This window comes from Sciurus carolinensis, chromosome X (assembly GCF_902686445.1).
Source record: "Sciurus carolinensis chromosome X, mSciCar1.2, whole genome shotgun sequence".
NCBI classification, from domain to species: Eukaryota; Metazoa; Chordata; class Mammalia; order Rodentia; family Sciuridae; genus Sciurus; species Sciurus carolinensis.
This window is the reverse complement of record NC_062232.1, coordinates 102,081,680-102,104,908: the sequence shown is the minus strand read 5'-3', so window position 1 is coordinate 102,104,908 and position 23,229 is coordinate 102,081,680. Positions and strand designations below refer to the sequence as shown.

Below are 23,229 nucleotides of genomic sequence, written 5' to 3'. Positions count from 1 at the left end.
CCACACAGACCCTGTTCATTCTCAGCATACTATAGCCTATGTAAGTTTCTACTTTTCCTGCCTTTCTTGGAAAACTGATTCAGGGTTATTTGAAACTAAAATCTCCCAAATTGCAATTCCTAAGATCCTAAATAAAGTCAGTTTATTTTTGCAGTATTTACCTTTTGATTGATCAACACATCAAATATTTCTAAACTTTGCATATGTAATTTTTCCAGAACTCTCTTTCCCCATTTACATAAGGTTTTCCCCTTATTATTTTGATCTGCTTTTCTCAGCTCTCCAGGAGAATCTTATTTGAAGTATATCTGCTCATGTTATCATACCCCAGATGTTTCTGCTTACTCATAATTATTAAATTGTTTTAGTTGTTTTATTTACTTTCTTAAAAAATTCATTGTTTTTATTTAAGGTATGTAACTTAATGTTATGTGATACATGTATATAGAAAAAAGGTTAATAGTATGAAACAAAAAAACTATACATCTTTTTTATTCATTTTGATAATAGTCATTCTTAAGAGCATTATAGTTATAAATAGTAGTCACATTCAGTTAGACAAAAGTCATACATGAAAATAATTTGATATTAATCCCCCTTTCTCCTTTTCCTCTCCAGCTCTCTCCCGCTAGTCTCCTTCCTCTATTTTCTGATCTTCCTTTTACTCACTTATTTATTTATTTTTGATTGGTACTTTCTATATATACATTAAGGTAAAATCCCCTTGGGTATATTACATCTGCATACAACATGATTTATTAAATTCATCCCATATTCTTCCTCTTTAACTTCCTTCCTCCTTCTCTCCCTCCCTCCCATTCTCCTTCTACTCCAGTGATCTTCCTTATATATTTATGATATCTAATTCTCCAGCTTCATTACTTTAGTTCCTTGAAATAAATACCAAGGAGTGGGACAGTTGGGTTATATGGTGAATCCATTCCTAGATTTTTGAGGAATCAACATACTACTTTCCAGGGTGGTGGTACTAAATTACAGTCCAACCAACAATGTATCAGTATATATTTCCCCATATCCTCACCAGCACTTATTATTTGAATTCTTGGTAACTGATATTCTGACTTAAGTGAGATGAAATCTTGGTGTAGTTTTGATTTGCATTTCCCTGATTGCTAGAAATGCAGGATGTTATTTTATATATTGTTGGTCATTTGTGTTTCTTCTTTTGAGAAATGTCTGTTTAGTTCTTTTGCCCATTTATTGATTTTTTTGGCATTGAGTTTTTTGAGTCATTTATATGTACTGAATACTAATCCCCTGTCAGAGAAGATAACAAAATTTTTCTCCCATTATGTAGGCTCTCTCTTCATGCTCTTAAACATTTCCTTTGCTGTGCAGAAGCTTTTTAATTTGAGGGCATCCCACTGATTGATTCTTGGTTTTATTATTTGAGTTTTACGGTTCTTTCTTAATGAAGCTGGTACCAGCACCTATATGATGGAGTGTTGACCATGTGTTTTCTTCTACCAATTGCAAACTTTCTGGCCTATTTCTTGAGGTTTTGATTCATTTTAATTAAACTTTTGTGCAGGGTAAAAGACAGGGATCTAATGGATATCCAGTTTTCCTAGCATTATCTGTTGAAAAGATTATCTTTTCTCCAGCTTATATTTTTGGCTTGTGTGTCAGGTGTCAGATGGCTATGAGTATGTGGGTTGCTCCTGCATCTTCTATTCTACTCCATTTTTCTTATGGTCTATTTTGATGTTACTACCATACTCTTTTTGTTGCTGTATCTCTGGAGTATTATTTGAGATTGAATATTGTGATGCCTACTTCATCACTCTTCTTGCTTAGAATTACTTTGGCTATTATTGGCCACTTTTTCTTCTAAATAAATTTATTACCATTTTTCCTATTTCTGTGAAGAATATCATTGATATTTTGATGGGGATCGCATCAAATCTGGATAGCACTTTTGGAACTATGGCCATTTTAACAATATTAACTCTGCCTATCCAGGAGCATGGGAGATATTTCCATCTTCTAAGGTCTTTTTAATTTCTTTCTTCACTGTTCTATAGTTTTCGTGGTAGAGATTTTTAGGTTAGATAAATTCCAGGGTTTTTATTTCTTTTTTAGATTATCTTGAAAAGGGTGGTTTCCCCAACTTATTTGTTAGCATTCATTATTGTAGTATAGAAACAAAATTGGTTTATGAGTGTTGAACTTCTATCCTGCAACTTTGCAGAATTCATTTAACAGCTCTGTAAGTCTTTGCGTGGAATATTATTGTTCTTCTAGATATGGAATCATATCAGCAAACAGAGATAGTTTGACTTCTTATTGTCCTATTTGTATCATTTTAATTTTCTTCAATTGCCTGCTTGCTCTGACTAGAGTTTCAAGAACTATATTGAATGAAAGGGGAGAGAGTAGACATCCTTTTCTTGTTCCCGATTTTAGAGTAAATGCTTTCAGGTTAAATGTTGGCTTTAGGTTTGTCATAGATAGACTTTACAATGTTGAGGTAAGTTCCTTCTACCCATGGTTTTCCGACATTTCTTGGGGAGAAGATATTTCATTTAAGTACTTTTAAAGAATGTATTGGTGGTGGTGATTTTGACTCATATTTGTACATCTAAACATACTCAGGAAACTTCAACATTCTGACCCAAAACACATTAATGTACGAACTCATTTTTTGCCTACTTTCTACTTTAGAAAAGGGAAAATAATTGTTTCTTGAAATTCAAACAAGAGGTAAAAAAGGAATTTATCTAGTTTTACATCCAATTGCAACCTTCTGGGATATTCTTGGTTTATAGTATCTAAAATATGCTTGAGCTTTGGAAATAGAGAAGGCAACTTTTAAGGTTGTGTCATGCTGTCTTTCCTTCTCCAGGGTTATATCAGGAAACCACTACACAGACTACAACTATTATGATCTAAACTACTGCTTAACCTAAAGACCTATTAATTGATTTGGAAAATGATTGTCCACAAATTGGCATCCAAAAGGCTAAAACCACAGCTGAAGTAACTACAATAAAAGAGAAAAAGATTTTATAATCTGCTATTTTGCTGAATTCATTTAAAATAAATAAATAAATAAAGGATACTTGAAAAAAATAAAAGAGAAAAAATGTAACGAAGATATTTACATTTATTCAAAAGTCTACATGTGTATTTAAATAGAAGTTAAAGCCCAGTCTGGCTTTCAAGTTTCTAGGAAAGTTTTATCTTGAAGAGAGAGGGGTGATGAGAAGGTATTCTTCCAAATCAGAAAGTATTTATGTGCTCTCCAACTCCAGGAGAGACAAAATAATTTAATTAATATGCACTCCTTTTTATACCAAAGGACATACTATAGACACTGAAAGTTAATCCCATGTTTCTTCATTTTTCTGTTGTACACGATGGAAGAAATCTCTTCTTTTTTTTATAAGTGAACAAGAGAAAGCACTCTGTATAAGTATTCTCTTTCTTTTTAATTTATATATATGTAAAATATATATATGTAATTTTAATATATATTATCATATGTATGGTAATATATGGTAATTTTCTTCAAAAATTACTTATATTTCCTGGGCATGGTAGCATATGCCTTTAATTCCAGTGGCTCAGGAAGACTGCAAGTTCAAAGCCAGCCTCAGTACTTTAGCAAGGCCCTAGGCTACTTAGTGAGACCCTGTCTCAAAATAAAAAGTTTGGAAGTTGAAAATGTGGCTCAATGGTTAAATGTCTCTGAGTTCAATCCCTGGTACCTGCTCCCCCTAAAAAGTTACTTATTTTCAAGTTCTACAAAAAAGGCCATGCACTAGCTGAATTTAAATCTCTGCAATTCCTTACTTCCCATATTTTCATTGTTTTACATAATGATGGGATTTGTTGTTACACATTCATACATGCACATAATATTACAATATAATTAATCCAATATTACCCCCCAGCACTTCTACTCCCTCTCTGCCTTCCACCTCTTGATCCCTTCCCTCTGCTGGTTCACTTTAATTTTTAGGAGATATGACCTCACCTTTGTTTTCCTTTTTCCCCTCTAGCTTCTGCATATGACAGAAAACATAACAACACTTAGCCTTCTGAGTTTGACTCATTTTATCTGATATGATGTCTCCAATTCCATCTATTTTCCTGAAAATGTCATAATTTCATGTTTTTTCATGCTGAATACAATTCCATTGTTTATATACACCAACTTTTCTTTATCCAGTCATCCATTGATTACACTTAGGCTGGTTCCATAGTTTGGCTATTGTGAATCATTCTGATATAAACATGGGTATGCATGTTTCACTCTAGTAAGATGACGCTAATTTTCAGGATAAATACTGAGATGTGGTATAGCTGGGTCATATGGTGGTTTCATGCCTCATCTTTTGAGGACCCTCTGTACTGATTTCTATAGTGCTTGTATCAATTTACAGACCCACCAACAGTGATAAATATTCCTTTTCTCCACATCCTCTCCAGCATTATTAGTTTTATTCCTGATGACTGCCATTCTGAATGGAGTGAGATTAAATCTCAGTGTCGTTTTTATTTACACTTCCCTACTTGCTGATGATGTTGAATACATTTTCATGTATTAATTGGGCATTAGTATTTCTTCTTGTGAAAAGCATCTTTAATTCATTTGCCCATTTTTTGATTGGGTTATTTGATTTTTTGATGCAAAGTTTATTGAGCTATTTATATATTCTAGATATTAATCCCCTGTCAGAAGAGTAGCTAGCAAAGATTTTCTTCCATTTCTTTTGGTTCTCTCTTTACATTCCTAATTGTTTATTTTGCTGTGCAGAATCTTTAATTTATGTCATCCCATTTATTAATTCTTGATGTTATTTTCTGAGGTTTAGGGATCTTATTGAAAAAGTTGTTGCCTGTGCTTAAAAACTAGAGTGTTAATCCTACATTTTCTTCTAGGAATTGCATAGTTTCTAGTCTAATTCCAAGGTTTTTGATCTATTTTGAGTTTATTTTTGTGCAGGGTGAGAGATAAAGGTCTAGTTCCATTCTTCTACATATTGACTACTAATTATCCCAGCACCATTTGTTTAAAAGGTTGTCTTTTCTCCAATGTATATGTTTGGCATTTTATAAAGGATCAGATGACTGTAGACGCTTGAGTTTCTCTGTAACATTGGTCTAGGTGTCTGTTCTTCTGCCAGTACCATGCAGTTTTTGTTAGTATAGCTCTGTGGTATAATTTGAAGTCAGGTATTGTAATGCCTCCAGCATTGCTATTTTTGGCTTAAAATTGTTTTGACTACTCTTGGTCTTTTTATTCTTACTAATAAATTTCAAGACTGTTTTTTTCTAGTTCTGTGAAGAAAGTCATAAGTATCCTGATGGGAATTTCATTGAATCTATATAATGCTTTTGGTAGTATGACCATTTTAACAATATTAATTCTGCTAATTCATGAATATGGTCTTCAGCATTCTTAACATGAATGAGTACTGGATTTTATTAAAGTTCTTTTCTGCAAGTATTGATCTCATCATATGATTATTGTTATTAATTCTATTTAAGAAGTGAATTACATTTTTTTGATTTGTTAATGTTGAACCACCCTGGCATCTATGGGATGAAGTTCACTTGATCATTGTGCCTTGTTTTCTTGATGAGTTTTTGAATGTGGTTTGCAGATATGTTATTAAGGATTTTTGTATCTATGTTCACCAGGGATATTGGTCTGCAGTTTTCTTTCCCCATTGTTTCTTTGGTTTTATTATCAGGGTTATACTAACTTCATAGAATATATTTGGAAGTGTTCCTTCCGTTTCAATTTCATGGAATAATTTGAGAAAGATTTGTGTTAGTTCTTCTTTAAAGATTTGGTAGAACTCAGCTGAGAATCCATCTGGTCCTGGGCTTTTCTTTTTTGGTGAGCTCTTAATTGTTATTTCAATTTCACAACTTGATATTGGTTTGTTTATCTTTTTTATATCTTCCTGGTTCAATTTGAGGAGTTCACTTGTGTTTAGAAATTTGACAATGTAGTTTAGGTTTTCCAGTTTATTGAAGTATAAATTTTGAAAATAGTTTCTAAGGATTCTCTGGATTTCAGAAGTATCTGATGATAACTCCTTTTTCACCTCTTAGTTTTTTTAATTTGGATTTTCTCTTTCTTTTGGTTAGATTGATTTATGTTTATCAATCTTATTTATCTTTTCAAAGAACCAACTATTTGTTGCATTGATTGTGTGCATGTTTTATTCTCAATTTATTAATTTTGCGATCTGATCTTAAGTATTTCCTATCTTCTACTGATTTTATAATTAGTTTGTTCTTTTATAAGGTCTCGAAGTGGAACATAAATATATTTATCTGTAATCTGTTTTTAGTGTAGGCCTTCAATCTATAAATTTTCCTCTTATAATGCTTTCATATTGTCCCAGAGATTTTGATATGTTGTATCTTTTTTCTCATTTGTTTCTATAAACTTCTGGATTTCTTCTTGAACCTTTCTTCATTTTAAAGGTTATTGTTCAATCTACATATGTTTATGTGATTTCTATTACTTTTTTCTTGCTGTTGATTTCTAGTTTCATTCCATTATGATGCAACAGGATGCATGGGATTATATTGATTAGTTTCATATTTACTGAGACTTACACTGTGACCTAGATTATGAACTATTTTGGAAGTGTCCATGAGCTGCTGAGAAGAAGGTCAATTCAGATGTTTTAGGGTGAATATTATGTGGATGACTATGAAGTCCATTTGAATTATAGCATTATTTAATTTGGAAATGTCTTTATTGATTTTGTTTTGATGATTTGTATATAATTGAGAAGGGTGTGTTAATATCACCCAGTATTATTGTATTGGGGTCTGAAATTTAATGTTAAGCAGCTTATTTTTTATATAGTTTGGTGTGTTGATATTTGGGGCATATATATTTGCTATCTTTTTATCTTCTTGTTGGAAACTTTCCTTTGCCAGAATGTAATGGCCATCTTTAATTCTTTTGATTAATCTATGTCATTTAATTGGGGAGTTCAGACTATTTGCATTCAGTGTTGCCTTGGATATGTGTTTATGGTTTCCTGACATTTCGATTTTTGATCCATATAATTATGTCTTGATTCTCACTTAGTTTATTGCTCTTCTACTGATTTTCATCTGTTTAGGAGCTTTCAGGTTTGTTTTGGGGTTTCTTCTGTGTGTAGTTTATCTTTAAGTATTCTTTGTAATGCTGTTTTATTGGTCATGAAATCTTTTAGTTTATTCTTATCATGGAAACTTTTTATTTCCCCATCAACTTTGAAAAAGAGCTTTTCTAGGTATAGCAATCTTGGTTGGCATTTGTTATATTTTAGGGCTTAGAATATCTCATCCTAGGACCTTATAGATTTTAGGGTCTAAGCTGAGAATTCAGTAAGCCTTAATGGTTTGCCTGTAAATGTGACCAGGTATTTCTCTCTTGCAGCTTTTAATAGTCTTTCCTAATTTCCTATGTTAAGCCTTGGGATTATGATTTATCTTAGAGAGCTTCTTTTCTGATCTGGTCTGTTTGGGGTCGTATATGCAGCCTGTATATGGATGTCTATCTCATTTCTGATATGGGTAAAACTTTTTTTTTAATTTATAAATGTCTTTCAACACATTTATTTATAAAAATAAGATAACAACTTTTTATTACTATCTCATTGGAAATGCTCTTAATGCCTTTAGCCTATGTTTTCACGTTCTCTTATATCCAATGACTCTTAGGTTTAGTCTTTTGATGTTGTCTCAGAGTTCCTGCATATTCTGATCATATTCTATCATTTTTCCCTTTTTGCATACTGTATATTCAAGTTCATAATACCCTGTTTTCAAAGCCTTAAGTTCTGTTTTCTAGGTCATCTGTTCTGTTGGTGATGCTTTTAAGTGAATTTTTAATTTGATTCATTGTGTCTTTCATTTGTAGGAGTTCTGATTGTTTTCTTTTCAATTTTTGTAATTTTTTTATTGATGTGGTCTTTCATCTCCTGTATTTGCTCTCTTGATTTATACCTTTTATCTTCTTTTAGTTCACTGTGCATTATGATAATCATTTTTTATATTCATTCTCTGGAATTGTGTCCACTTCCATATCTGTGTGATCATTTTTGGACCCACCTGATTGATGGGGATTTTTGTTGGGGTGTTGTGAATTTTGGGGAATATATTTTTTCCTGTTTCCTTGTTTTCAGAGTTCTTGGACTTGTATATCCTAATCCTATTTTATATGAATGTCCTTTTGTGTATCTTTTTTGTTCTGGAATTTCTATTTTCATATATAAGTAAATGTTAAGGGGTGGGACCTGAAGTTCCCCTCTGATTGTTCCTCCTTGGAGTCTGGCCTGTTTGTTGGTTTGGGGGTTTTGTCTCCCCAGTTCTATGAGTTGAAGTACTGTTAAAACTCATGTGGGGCATGATCACATGTGGGGTGAGATTCACCATTGATTGGCTGTTGTACTTCTCAGCATCAGGATATCTACTCGGTGGCCTTGAAGTGTCCCAATCACTTTCCATTCCTCTTAGGGGAAGAAGGAACCAGGAATAGCACTAATGTCAACAACAGAGGTATAGCCTTAATATATATGTCTGGTGTCTACTTTGACATCTAGAACACTAATTGAGGCATGTATAGAATGGTGCGGTTAGCATTTAATATAAGTACAAACAATAAAAATCTGTGTATTAGATTAGGCAATTTACAGAATGTGTGTACTATATTATTTACTGTATTAATAATAACAACAACATGAATGGTGTAGGAATTACATAAATCATACAATTGTATTATTTAGTGTGATTATAGTTTCTTATAAGAGAAAATACGTTAGGAAGGTAAGAAAAACTGAAATATTCAAAAAGGTGATTAGAGTAGAGGCAGGGAATAGGTAGTAGATATCAGCTATAAAGAAGAAGGAATAAAAATTTAACTGAAAGTAACTTTATAAAGGGAAAGAGAAAAATAAAAAATTGACTTATAGGGAAGAGAGAGAAGAAGGGAAGGACACAACCCAAGGTATAAACAAACAAGCAAATGTAAGATTGATAAACTCAAACCATCTTATACTTATGCCCCACCTAAGCAAATAAAGGCTAAATAATAAGTGTAGAAGAAAGAAATTAATGTGAATGTAAAATTATATGAATATACATATATTTTTCAAACCTATCTGAGTACTGATTACACATACACCCGGTAACAATCACCCCCCACTCACATGAAATCATGCATAATGGATAAAAGTAAAAAAATAATACAATACAATGAAATGATGTTTGAAAATTTTTTAAAAATTAAAATTCAAAAAAGAATGAAATATATATTAACATGGGAGTATAGAGGATAAAAAGAAATAAGGAAAAATTAAATATGACAAAAAATCAGACAAAAAATCTTATTGATAAAACAAGGGCTTATTTCTGCTAAGGTAGTCAAAACTGCTGGCAAGGATGGATTTTCATTGTTTTTATTTATTTTTGGTTTTGTAAACTTTGTATCAAGGGCTGGGGGTTGTTAAGTTCAATGTCTTCTGTTCCTCACTTAGCTGCCAGCCATTGGTACTAGGATGCAAAGCTGGTTGTAGTAGATCTCAACTCCCAGTCTCCCAATATAGGGTGGGATAGCACAGTTTGTGTATTGATGAATTGTGTATCTCTATAGCGGAGGTAGTACAAAGTTCTAAACTGGAAGTTCCAGTAGTTGGAGCTCTGTGGATGGATGTTTGAGATTTGATCCACAGCCCCTATTGCTAAGGAAGTACTGATCTCTGCAGGATGTTTGTATCTTTACGGTCCCCAGTAATATCCAGTTTTAGGGTACAGGGTCTAAACCCTCAAAGTTGTCACCTTCACCACTATGAATATGATATACTGGGTATCTAGCCTAAAGTGCAGATGCTCCTGTGTGGCTGCTATAGGCATCTTTTCGATAGCTCTTTTGGAGTACCAGCAACAAAGGGAGATTTCTTTCTTGGTATCTGGAACTTAAATCATCCAGGTATAAGGTTATTTTTGCCTATTTTAGTCTCCCTGGGGCAGGTACCCTCTGAGAATTCTTTTAGTCTGCTGTTGGTAAGTTCCTGTATGAGTTCCTTATCATCTGTCTCTGCTCACAGCTGTGCAGTGACTACACATGCATCCTGCACTGTGTGGTGACTGCTTTCCATGCCAAAGCATTTTCCATGCTGGAAAAATGCTTCCTGCCCCAGGGGTGAGCTATTTTTTCATTTGCGTTTACTGAACCATTTCCCCTACTGATTCTGTGTCCATTAAATTCAGTCCATTAAATTTCCCCAAGCCAATTTTTCTTTATTTTTAAAATTTTCTATCAGCTGGTCACACTATCCTTTCTGCCTGTGCTTTCCCTCCCCTCTGCTGTCGCCATTAATGCCACGGGCAGCCAAGCTGATGCATCTCTAATGTATTATTTCTTACCTTATGTTCAAGTTTCTGACTTTTCGTGTCTCTGTGGATTATTTTTTTACAGTCCAGTATTATGTTTCAGTGAGTTCCCTTAGTTGCTCACCTCCCTGAGGAGCAGTCTTCCTATTTTGTAACTCTTGTGCTGAGGAACTCCTGGGAAGTGTGTCCTTCCTCTATTTTGCATTTTCTCTCTCTCCTATAGATCGTTTAACATAATTGTTCTATCTATCAAAGTACTTTCAACTATCCATTTCTATAATTTAAGTTGTATGAGTACAGAAACCACATCACTTATTATCACTGTTGTATCCCAGTCCTCTTGATGCTGCTCCTATCACTCCTTAATTTATATTTATTTAATAAATGCCCTAAGAATAAAGTGAGAAATTAAAATTCACAAATAATAACTATGATAACCATTATGTCATAAATTAAATTATGTGTATGTGTAATGGAAATTTGTAAACAAGACTAAAATTGATTTTATTGGAAAGCATATTTTACCAAAACTGATTGAATGGAAAAGGGTTCCAAAATTTCTTATTTATATATTAACTGGATTTGGTATGATGTTATAAGAGCAAATATGTTCCCCTTCTCACTATTTTAAGTGCCAGATGATTTTATAAGTGAATTCTGCCAAATATTCAAAAGGTAGAGAATTTTAATGCAATTAAATTACAGAGAACAGAGAAAATTAAGAAAAGCATCTGAATGATTTTTGCTATGCATATCTGTGAAACATAGATTAAAAGGAGATGCTAATTTGCAATATGAATATTGATGCAAAAATCATGAATAAAATAATAGTAAATATAATTCTAAATTGTGGTACAGGAATAACTTGCTAAAACCAAGTGATTTCCTTTGCATGACAGAAATGCAAAGATTATACAATATTGAAAATATATTAATATAATTCACCATAATAAGCATAATGAAGGAAAAATACACTTATGTGAATAAATTTCAAAGAACCATTCCATAAGAGCTCACATTCATTCTTGAGTAGAATGAAAAGATAGAGACAAAAGACCAAAGGTGAATGGAAAAATATTCTTAGTAAAATAAGACATAGAAATATATATTTTAATAAGATATATATAGAGAGAAGCATATATATATAATATACACACATGCATGCATGAATTCATTAACATATTATATCACATTGAATGATAAATGAATAGAATTGCTTTGTCTTAGAGTCCAGAATTAGACTGGAAGGACTGCCACCATTAATATTACTTAAAAATTTATATTAATAAGATTGCAAGAATAGGAAGTCCTGGCTCTTGTCTCTCCACAAAAATACATATAAATAATGATACATGCACCAAAATACCTTTACTAGAATGGCAGAATCCAGTTAAAAATTTGCAACATCTCAGACAAGCATAAAACTTTGAAGTGAGTAAGAATAGTTTGACTTTAAATATGTCAGCATATCCTGCAAGCTGGCACAGTTCAGCACTGAGAGAGATCTACTAGACCTACAATGTCTCCTTTAGAGAATAAGAGAGCAAAGTATGTATCTGATGTCCCTAGCCTTTCAGGGCACTTCCTGAAAAACCTCCTATTGTCTCACCTGACTCAAAATACTGGGCAACTGGTAAAGTTAAAATGACTGGTGGAATCTACAAAGAAAAGGGGTGTTGGTTATCATCAACCTGTATATTGTTGTAGGAATGAAAGTAAGTATACAACTCTGACACTTTTCAGGAGGAAATGAGGAAAGTGGAGCTTTCATACAACCTCATGGACTTATACTGTATTATCCTAGTGAAAAGGCTGGGTAGGTGACTCTCAACATCCTGCATGGGAATGGGAATGAGAAAAGGTACACAACCCTGAGACTTCTACGACAGGCAGGGAGAGAACTGAACTTGTACCAAACAGCTCACATTTCAGTGAGTTCCCCAAGGGAAAGGTGACTCCTTGAATCTCTACTCAGGTTCATTGGCAAAGCCATTCCCCCTTCCAAAAGCAATTGATAAATTCTTCAAATGTGCAAACACTAATGCAAAGCTACAAAAAAGTAGAGAAATATAACATTACCAAAGAAAAAATAAATGTCAGTAACTGACCCTAAAGAAATGGAAGTCTATGAATCATTCACAAATAATTCTAAATAATTGTCCTAAAGAAGCTAGAATAATGCAGAACACAAACAGCTAAATAAATCAGAAAAATGATATGCAATCTAAGAATATCCACAAAAGTCAGTAATCATAAAAATAACCAAACAAATTTCTGAAGCTAAGGAATGAATACTTGAATTGAAAAAATTCTATAGAGAGCTTCAAAAGAAGACATGAACAAGTTGAAGAAAAAAATAAATAGCAAATATTAAGAGAGGTTACTGGAAATTATTCACTGTTAGGAGTTAAAAGAAAAAAACAATGAATAAAAGTGACCATTGTCTGTGGAACTTATGGAACAAAGTCAAGAAAATCAATATACACATCATTGGGATTCTAGACACACAGGAGAGAGAGAAAACCAAAAATTATGTTAAAATATTGGCTAAATTCTGAAGAGAGAAAGGTGCTTTCAGGATCATAAAGTTCAAAAGTACCCAAAGAGTATGAATCCACTGATGTCTATATCAAGATATATTACAGTCTAATTGTCAAAATTCTAAAAAAATTTGAAATAAGAAAAAGAAAAAAATCATCAAATACCAAGTTCACATAAGACTATCACGTAACTTCTCAGCAAAATCCTTGTAGGACAGATGACAATAGCATAATGCATTCAAAGTGCAGAAATAAATAAAGCACACTAGTGAAGAATCTATACCTGGCATAACTATCACTCACAAGTGAAACAAAGATGAATAATTTTACAAATAAAAGTTCAGCAATTATTTCACCACTAGACAAACTTTTCATGAAAGGAATTCTTCAAATTTAAACAAAAGGACATACACAGCAATACAACAATGTATGAAAATATAAAAATCACTGGTATAGGTAAACATATAAAGAAACAGAAGACTATAAACATAGATATGGTGGTGTGTAATTCACTTGTATAAAGTTACAAGACAAAAATATTAAAAGTATAATTACAAAAAATTACTGATGATTGACAATATAAAATATACAAAGTGTGACATCAACGACAAAAGTGGAGGAGTTATAAAAGTGTAGAATTTTTGCACTTGATTGATGTTAAGTTGTTATTAGATAAAATAGACTATTTTAACTGTAATATTTTTTCACAAAAATACATACAGATTATATGCCAAAGAAGAAAAGAAATAAACCAAAGAATATTACTATAAGAGATATTTATGAAACATAAAGACAGATGAAAAGAGGAGAAAAATGATTGCAAAGCAGAAATAAAGCAAAAAATGACCAAAATTGTAACAGTAGCCCTTTACTATCTTTGATTACTTTAAACATAAATTGGTTGAATTTACTAATCACGAGACATATAATGGCTTAATGGATAAAGAAAGAAGACCCAATAATATACTGACCTCAAGAAACTGACATCAGGTTTAAGGACATACAAGTTGAAAAGAGAGAAAAAATATATTTTATGCAAATGATAATCACAACAGATCAGAAGTGGCTATATTCAGGTTAGAAAAAAATAGTCTTTAAATACAAAACTATCACAGAGGACACAAAATCATAAATTTAAGAGGACATATTTCAAGGAATGCCACAGAAATAAAATGAATCTTAAACTGCTATGAAAAAAGTTCTATCAACAAACTGGAAAACCAAGAAGAGATAACTTCTTAGAAACATACAACCTTATCAGACTTAATCATAGAGAAGTAGAAAATAAAAGAAGACTAACAAGAAGTAAGGACATTGAATCACTAATTGAAAACCTCCCATCACAGAAAAGACAAAGGTCAAATGACTTCATGGGTGAATTCTACCAAACTTTTAAGTAATTAACACCAGTCATTAAATTTTTCCATAAGTTAAAATAGAGGATTGCTTCTAAATTCATTTCTTCCTTCTCCTTCTCCTTCTCCTTCTTTCTCCTTCTCCTTCCTTCTCCTTCTCCTTCTCCTTCTCCTTCTTTCTTCTTCTTCTTCGACAGGAGCAGGGGTTGGAGATTGAACCCAGGATCTCACACATTACATGTACCATATCACTGAGCAACACCCCAATCCCAAACTCATTTTAAGGGGTCAGACTTACTGTGATAACAACAACAACCAGGTCAGGACTCTACAAGAAACAAAAATCACAGTCCAATATTCCTAGGAAGATAGATATACAAATCCTCCACAACAAACCAGCAAACCAAATTCAACATCACATTAAAAGAATCATGTACTGTGATGAAGAGGGATTTATTCCTAGGATTAAGGTATGTTTCAACCAATAAAAATCAATAAATTTAATGTGCTATATATTAACAGAATGGAAGACAATTATTCTATGATCATCTTAACAGATGTAGAATATCATTAGACATTCTTTTGATATAAGAATGGTTTACAAGCCAGTGATAGAAGGGATGTATATCAACATAGGAAAGGATATATATGACAACTAAATTGATAATCATATGTAAAAAACTGATAGTTTTTCCTTAAAGATCAGAAATAAGACAAAGATACCTTCTCTAACAACTTCTATTCAACATTGTGCCCAAAGTTCCAGACAGATTAATTAAGCAATAAAAATAATAAAAGAAATCCTATTTAGAAAAGAAGAGGTAAAATTATGACTCTTAGGAGATGACATAATCCTATATGTAGAAAACCCAAAAAAACCTGTACAGAAAAAAACATTCAAAATAATAAATGAATTCCCAAGTGATCAATAGATTCAGTGCTATCCCCATCAAAGTCCTAACGGTATTTTTCACAAAATTGAAAAGAAACAATCTTGAAATTCATATGGAACAGCAGAAGAATCAGAATACCAAAAGAGATCTTGACCAAGAACAAAAAAACTGAAGCCAAGACACTTTCTGATTTGAAAATAGATTGCAAAGTTTCAGTGATTAAAACAATATAATGCTGGCATAAAGACACACACATACATGAATGGAACAGAATAGAGAGCTCAGAAATACATTAATGTCAATTGATTATTGACTTATGTTGTCAATAATATGTAAAGGGAAAAAGGAATAGTCTCTTCAACAAATAGTGCTGGAAAAAGTAGATATCCATATATAAATATGAAATTACTTCCCTATCTTATACCATGTATAAAACTCAACTTAAGATGATGAAGCTGTTATGAAAAATAGTACAGGATTTCATCAAAAAGACTTTTGAAAATACTATATGCTATGGCTTGAATGTTTGTTGGCCCCTCTCATTTCCTGTTGAAATTGAATTGACATTGTAAGAGTACTGAGTTAGGACATTTAAGAGATGATTAGGCAATGAGGAACCCATCCTCATTGGTAACATTAATAACAGCCTAAAACAATGAGTTTGACTTTCTTTTGCCTTTTTGCCTTTCTAACTTCCACCATGTGAAGATGATGTGGTATTCATCCCCTGAGGACTGAATGTTAAAGGAAATGTCTTGGAATGAGTATCAACAAACCTTCTGGTGCCTTGATGTTGGACTTCCCACCCTCCACAACTGTGAGTCAATAAATTTATTTTCACTCTAAATTACAACAGTGTGGGGGATTGTGTTATAGCACCATAAAATGGACTAGATACAACATGGTTCAGCAAACCCACCTCTGATTATATATCCATAAGACAGAAACCAAAATAGTGATGAAATATTTATACTCCCATTTTCACTACATTATTCACAATGTTCAGAATTTGGAAACAACCAGGTATTCAGTGACAGAGAAATGGATAAGGAAAATGTGGCCTTCATATAAAATGAGATATTATTCCTGCCACCTGTAACAACATAGCTAGAATTAGATGAAATTATGCTAAGTGAAATAATCTAGTCACAGGAAGACAAATACTGCATGAGTTCACATACCCAAGTTATCTATAATAGTCAAACATAGAAGCAGAGACTACAATGGTGCTTGTTAGAAGATAGGGGATTGAGGGAGTGGGGAGTTGCTGGTCAATGAACACAAAGTTTCTATTGTGCTAGATGGATAATTTCTACAGGTCTGCTATGCAACATGTTGTCTATACTTATCAATCCTGTATTGCACATATAAGATTGAACAGTAGATTGTTACAACAAAAACAAAAACAAAGTGACTTAGGATCCTTTGGGGGATATTGGATATGACAACTGGAATATGGCTAGGGTATTCTATGTGCATATGTTGAAATTCATCATATTGTACACATCAATGCGCAGAATATTATGCTCTCTATTTCTATGAGATCAGCATTTTTATATTCAACATATGCAAGAGATCGTGCAGTATTTGTCTTTCTGTGCCTAGTTTATTTTATTTTATTTTATTTTATTTTGGGTAGTGGATATTGAATTCAGGGGCACTTAACCACTGAGCTACATGCCCAGCCCTTTTTTGTATTTTATTTAGAGGCAGGGTCTCACTTACTTGCTTAGGACCTTGCTTTTGTTGAAGCTGGCTTTGAACCTTCCACCCCCCTGCTTCAGCCTCCCGAGCCCCTGGGATTACAGGCTTGTGCCACCATGCCTGGCCCTGGTTTATTTCACTTAGCATAATGTTCAATGGGTCCATACATGTTGTTACAAAGTAAAATATTTTCTTCTTTTTGTGACTGATATTCCATTTTGTATATATGCTACATTTTCTTTATCCCTTAATCAGTTGATGGACACTTGGGTTGGTTCCATATTTTGGTTCTTGTGAATAGTGCTACAATAGTCATGGGAGTGGGATTGATGTATAATACAGTATTTCTATTTTCAATTTGTTTGAGGAAATTGTATACTTTTTGTTATAATAGCTACACTAATTTACCTTCTTACCTATGATGCATAAGGTCTTTTCTCCGCATACTCATCAACGCTTAGTTTCTGTTTATTTTACTAATAGCTATTCTAAGTGGCATGAAGTGATAGTTCTGTATGATCCTGATATACATTCCCTTGATAATTATTAATATTGAACATTTTTGGATATAACCATTGACAATTACTATTTCTTCTTTTAGTTAAATATATTCAGATCATTTGTTCATTTTTTTTTTCTCATTAAACTTTTCTTTTAATGGGTCTCAAAATTCTGTGACAGATTTTTGGTCAAGCTGCTTCCATTAAAAAGTACTGATTTTAAAAACTAATAACTTAAAACTGCCACACACACACACACAAAAAAAATGGTCCATAAAACATTCTCCTTTCCTTCTGAAGGTTTTACGATGCATTGTTATCATTAACCAGTCTTTTACTATTAAACTTAAATGGCCAATTGAGACAAACAGTTCTGAGACCATTCTTCCACCACTGATTAAGACAGGGGTGGCAGGTGTTAGGGGTAATATTCATTTAGCCTTCTGAGCCTTCTGGGCAGACTTGGTGACCTTGCCAGCTCCAGCAGCCTTCTTGTCCACTGCTTTGATGACACCCACAGCAACTGTCTGCCTTATATCACGAACAGCAAAACGACCCAGAGGAGGATAGTCAGAGAAGCTCTCAGCACACATGGGCTTTCCTGGAACCATATCAACGATGGCAGCATCACCAGACTTCAAGAATTTAGGACCATCTCCCAGCTTCTCACCAGAACAGTGATCAATCTTTCAGCTCAGCAAACTTGCAAGCAATGTGAGCTGTGTGACAATCCAGTACAGGGGCATAGCCGGCACTGATTTGGCCTTGATGGTTCAGGATAATCACCTGAGCAGTGAAACCAGCTGCTTCCATTGGTGGGTCATTTTTGCTGTCACCAGCAACACTGCCATGACGAACATCTTTGACAGACACGTTCTTGACATTGAAGCCCACATTATCTCCAGGAAGAGCTTCACTCAGAGCTTCTGGGTGCATTTCAACAGACTTTACTTCAGTTGTGACATTGACTGGAGCAAAGGTGACCACCTTGTCAGACTTGAGAACTCCAGTCTCCATTCGGCCCACAGGGACAGTACCAATGCCACCAATTTTGTAGACATCCTGGAGGGGCAGACACAAAGGCTTATCAGTTGGACGAGTTGGTGGCAGGATACAATCTAAAGCTTCAAGCAGTGTGGTTCCACTGGCACTGCCATCTTTACGGGTGACTTTCCATCCCTTGAACCAAGGCATATTAGCACTTGGCTCCAACATGTTGTCACCATTCCAACCAGAAATTGGCACAAATGCTACTGTGTCAGGGTTGTAGCCAATTTTCTTAATGTAGGTACTGACTTCCTTAATGATTTCCTCATATCTCTTCTGACTGTAGGGTGGTTCAGTGGAATCCATTTTATTAACACCAACAATTAGTTGTTTCACACTCAGTGTGTAAGCCAGAAGGGTGTGCTCACGGGTCTGCCCATTCTTGGATATAGCAGCTTCAAATTCACCAACACCAGCAGCGACCATCAGGACAGCACAGTCATCCTGAGATGTGCCTGTAATCATGTTTTTGATGAAGTCTCTGTGTCCTGGGGCATCAATGATAGTCACATAATACTTGCTGGTCTCAAATTTCCATAGGGAGATGTCAATGGTGATACCACACTCACGCTCAGCTTTCAGTTTATCCAAGACCCAGGCATACTTGAATAAGCCCTTTCCCATCTCAGCAGCTTCCTTCTTAAATTTTTCAAAGGTTCTTTTGTGGATCCCACCACATTTGTAGATCAGATGACCAGTAGTTGTAGACTTGCCCAAATCTACATGTCCAATGACAACGATGTTGATATGAGTCTTCTCCTTTTCCATTGTGACTTTGATTTAGTGGTGGTTTTCACAACACCTGTGTTCTGGTGGCAAACCCATTGCGGGGAAAAAAACAGCCATTTGTTCATTTTTTAATCAGATTGATTTCTGGCTACTGAGTTGAGTTCTTTATATATTTTGGATAACTAATTGCTTATCAGATGTATCATTTGCAAATATTTCTCCCACTCAAGAGGTTGTCCTTCACCCTGCTGACTATTCCCTTTGCTGTTCAGAAGATTTTTGTTGTTGTTGTTCTTTTTTAGATATACATGACAGTAGAGTATATTTTGACATATTATACATACATGTAGTATAATTTATTCTAATTAGGATCCAGTCTTGTAGTTGTACATGCTATTCAGAAGTTTTAAAATATGACATAATCTCATTTGTCAATTTATGGTTTTGTTTTTGGAGTCATATCCGGAAAATCATTGTCCATGCTAATTTGTAGAGTTTTTCTTCTATGTTGTCTTCTGTAGCTTGTAGTTTCAGTTCTTCCATTTAAGTCTTTAATCCATCTCAACTTGATTTTTATATATAGTGAGACATAGGGTCTCATTTTATATTTATATATGTAGATTTCCAATTTTCTCAATAGTATTATTGAAAAGACTGTCTGTTCACCATTGTGTGTTGTGCAGGCATCTATTTCATAATTTATTTTTTCCTGTTTGTGATTTTATTCCATCCTTTATGTCTTAGATCAGAGATCAGCAAACTTTTTTCTGTACTGCGTGAAATACTAAATATATCAGCTTTCCCAGGCTGTATAGTCTCTGTTGCTACTACTCAACTCCACACTTGTAAGAAAGCAGTCATATACAATATATTAAAAATCAGAGCTATATTTCAATGAAACATAATTTAAAGACATTGAAATTTTAATTTTGTATAATTTTTATGCATCACAAAATATTTTTGAGCCATTTAAAAAGTATAAACTTTTAACTTTATGTCTATGCAAAAATACACAGCTGATTATAGTTTAACAAATCCTTGATATTAAACATATAAGTTGGTATAATTTTTAATTTTCTCTATTATTTATACTTTGTTCTAGAAATAAACTTACTTATTTCTCTAATTTCAAGTTTTTGAACTTCTTTCATAGTGTTATCTGTTCTTGTATACTTTGTGATTTTATTTATAAGGCTTGTCTTGAATGAGAATATTTTTTTCTTTCTCAGAGTGACACCTTCCAAGTTGGGGCTCACAAAACCATGGTAATATATAACAGTTTCAATCTGTGTCAGTGTTTATGTGCCCTTTCTGAGTTTCTCAGCCTCATTTGTCTTCAGAGCTTTTTCTAGTCATTCTAGCACCAGTACCTTGAGTAATCAACTTTAAACATAAACTATCTGAATGTACCTCACCTCATTTGTACATTACAACCTTCATTTCCTTTGTTAAGGCTTCTTGACAGTGAAGCTTGGATAAACACATGTTCTATCAAATTGTTGAAATTAAAGTCTTAAGGGTAAATGTTTCACCAATGGAAGATAGAAACTTGCATACAAATTCTTTTCATTCATGAGATGGACTTTTCTAAGGAATAATTTGGTTTCCTGCAAGAATATTCTGTAATTCTGTAGAAAACTAATTGCATTTAGTTCTAAGTGCTGGCAAGTTTGGCATCTCACCATGATATTGACTTTTGCTTTTGCTCTGCCTTTGTCTCTTTCCTCCTAACTCCTGATCCTAAGACTGTATTTCCTAATTGAAAAATAGTGCTTTGCCTCAGGCTCCATTTCCTGGGGAATCCAGGCTAAGACTCAATCACTAAACTTTCGTTTTGGTTTTTCCAGGTCCTTTTATCTGACTTTCTCTGTTTCCCCATAACATTCCTGACAAAAGAAATAGAAATTTTTCAAGTTCTTTTCATTTTAAGAACACCAATTCCATTTTCTGGTTTCAGTCAGTGAGACTACCAAAGTGTTACTTGGTAACACTTTTGGTCTGCATAGTAATCAAACTCAGGACCTCTTTTTTATTTTTTTAGCCCTTAATCTTAGTAAAGTATTACATCAGCCCTACCTTACAACTCTAGGTTCCTTTTCCATCTCTGATTCATAGGAATGGTTAGCTTGTTTTTAAGCATCATTTTTTAAAGGAATTATCTTTCTTTGCTACATTTACAGATGAGGGAGTTAGGTGCTCATGATATATAAGATTAAAATTCTAATAATTATATCACTGAATAATTTTCAAGTTATGTTTTCTCTAAACAGAAGTAGTAGTATATTTGGCTGCATGTCTAAAGATAGCTGGGTGTCTGTCCCTAATTCTGTACTATTTCATCATAAGGGATTTATATCCCAATTAAAAATGCTTTACTGCAGTAAACATTCCCCATTAATAACTATATGTCCATTAATTGTTGATCTGAGAGATAACATAATGTGATAGGCTAAATAATAGCTTCCCAAAGGTGTACACATCCTAAGCCACAGAACCAGTGAATAAGTTACCTCATGTGACAATATGAGTAAATTGAAGATCTTGAGATGAGGAGATTTTCCTATATTATCCCAATGTGCTTGATTGCTTTGATGCAATCACAAAAGTCCTTGTAGAAGGTAAGTAGGAGAATAAAATTCACAGTAGGAAGTGGACAACAGAAGCCAGCAGTTGTAGTTATGGAATACCTTCGAGAAGACATGAAGGGCTAGGAAATATATTTTCCCTCCAGATTCTCCTGAAGGAACCAGTGTTGTGTACTTTGTGATTTTAGCCTGTAAGATTCATTTCAGATAGCTGATCTTCATAACAGCAATATAAAAAATGTACATTATGTTAAGTCACTGTATATACAAATTTGTTATGATATAAATAGAAGACTAAGAAATGTGGACTCTTTGGATGCCATATATTTTCCCAAAGAGCAATAAATCTAGAAATTAATTATTTGAAATTTAGATGTACTACACATCAAAAAGTACTTAGAAGATATTATATCAAGACTTCTAAACTCATAGGCCATACTTAATATTAAAAATGACAATCAGCACTAACCATTATAGTTGGAGAAATAATAAGAAATAATGAAGACTGTGGAAGAGCGCATGCCTCTCTTAAAGGTCATCACCTGATCCGAGTCAATTGTTATATCACAAGAATGCAGGTCCAAGTGATAGCAAGTGTTATGTTTTCTTTTTTCAAAGGAAGTAAATTACAGAAATTATGTAAAATTTCCTAATTTTAAATGTAAAGGTAAATAAAAATTTAAAAATTGTCCAACCAATACTGTGTAGACCAAGCAAAGCACATCCATAACAAGGTATTTTATTTGCTTATGCTATGGTTAGTCTACAACCTGTATATTAGGCCTTGGGAACTCTGTCAGGAAAATGTCTTGATACTTAACAAGGACTGCTTTCAAGAAGTAAACCTACTCTTTCTACCTATGACCACTTTCAAATCAATTGTTTTCACTAATTTAAGGATGAGAGTGGCAAATATTAATGACCAATAATAAAAATAATCCCATCAGTCACATAGTTTTACTATTTTCATTTTCCTTCTTTTCTTATTTCTTCTTTCTCTTTTTGTACTGGGAATTAAACCCAGGGATGATGATTTACTTCTGACCTATATCCCAGTTCTTTTTATTTTTTTATTTTGAGACAGAGTCTTGCTAATTTCCCCAGGTTGTCCTGAAACTTGCCATAATCCTGCATCAGCCTCATGAGTAGCTGCAATTATAGGCATGTACCACCACACCCAGCAGTTTTACCATTTTAACAAGTGACTGCTAACATCCACATTTAAGCTTCTTCAGAAACTTCATGCTTGATTTCCTTCTTTTTTAATACTGAACAATATTACATTGTATGTGGATATTTTTGCATGTATTTTATATTTTCTTTATGTAGCTCCTCACTGATGGACATTTGCATTGCTTCTATCACTTGGCCATTGCAAATATGAATGAACTTGGAAGATAATATGTTAAGTGAAACAAACCAGACACATGAAGCTGAATACTGCATGATATCATTTATATGTAGAATCTAAAACAGTTTAACTTATAGAAGTAGAGAGTAGA

The 23,229-nt window shown here is 33.4% G+C and overlaps 1 pseudogene; it reads right to left on the bottom strand.

The window, feature by feature from the left end:
* Nucleotides 1-17,515: 17,515 nt before the first annotated feature.
* LOC124971835 (elongation factor 1-alpha 1-like) lies at nucleotides 17,516-19,181 on the bottom strand (annotated as a pseudogene).
* Between the last annotated feature and the right edge of the window lie 4,048 nt (nucleotides 19,182-23,229).